This window comes from Gavialis gangeticus, unplaced genomic scaffold (assembly GCF_001723915.1).
Source record: "Gavialis gangeticus isolate Ggan-Ray unplaced genomic scaffold, GavGan_comp1, whole genome shotgun sequence".
Lineage (NCBI taxonomy): Eukaryota > Metazoa > Chordata > Crocodylia > Gavialidae > Gavialis > Gavialis gangeticus.
The window spans coordinates 85,133,708-85,134,744 of record NW_017728992.1 but is presented as its reverse complement, the minus strand read 5'-3'; positions in this window follow the sequence as shown (position 1 = coordinate 85,134,744).

The window sequence follows — 1,037 nt, the reverse complement described above, 5'->3', positions numbered from 1 at the left end:
CTCACGTGGTGGAAACAGCGGAGGGATACGAATACCCAGAAGTGTTCCTGAGGTGGGATCTCTGCACCCGCCACAGTGCCTATAGCAGGGGACTGCCAAATTTTACCAAAATTACTTACCCAAATTAGGCATCAGATTTTCATGGAAGCTGAGCACCTTTGAGAACCTGGCCTTTACTGAGGTCTGTAAATGGAAACATGGCTCCATTACAGGTGCTGCAAACAGTAAACTCTGCCCCATATGTGTCCATCAGCCTTAAAGTACTCAATATGGAAAAAGCCTACTGAAATCAATAGTAGTATATCTGAAGGATGGATCTTTTCATTGGTCAGTAGCCATAATGGGTGATATCACATCATCGGTAATGCCACTGTTGGGATCTTGAATAATTATTTTTAAGCATACAAAGATACATCTTTGTCCAGTTGAAGGCAGTAGAATCTTTCCTACATTCAGTGGTAGGACAGCTAACCAATATTAAAATAATATTCTAGTCATCAGTAAAGATCTAGCTGTCATAATTACTGGATGAGTAACCAAAATCGGATCTATATAGATATTCTTATTTTTAAAAATACTCATATCAGAAAGAGGCCTGGCTAATATAAAATGGTTATGAGTCAGGAACCATTAAAAACATATTACTAAACTGGGTATAAGTCAGGACACAGTGGGCACGTCTACACATGCTGCTATAGCACCATTGTCACTACGCTGTCATTTAGCACTTCCTTTTGGAAGTATTAAAAGGTGGCACAGTAACATACTGTACTACACTGTACATACCACGCATGGATATTTTTAGGCACTATGCTGCCATAGTGGCACGCTACAATGAGGGAGCTATGCTACAGCATAGCTGCAATATCATGGTTTTTTCCCACGGATGCTACATCGCTGTAGGGAGTTGCTATGGCAACATAGAATCACAGAATCATAGAGGTAGGGTCGGAAGGGACCTTATAGATCTTTAAGTCTGACCCCCTGCCTGGGCAGGAGAAAAAACTGGGTTCAAATGATCACAGCTAGGTAGGCAT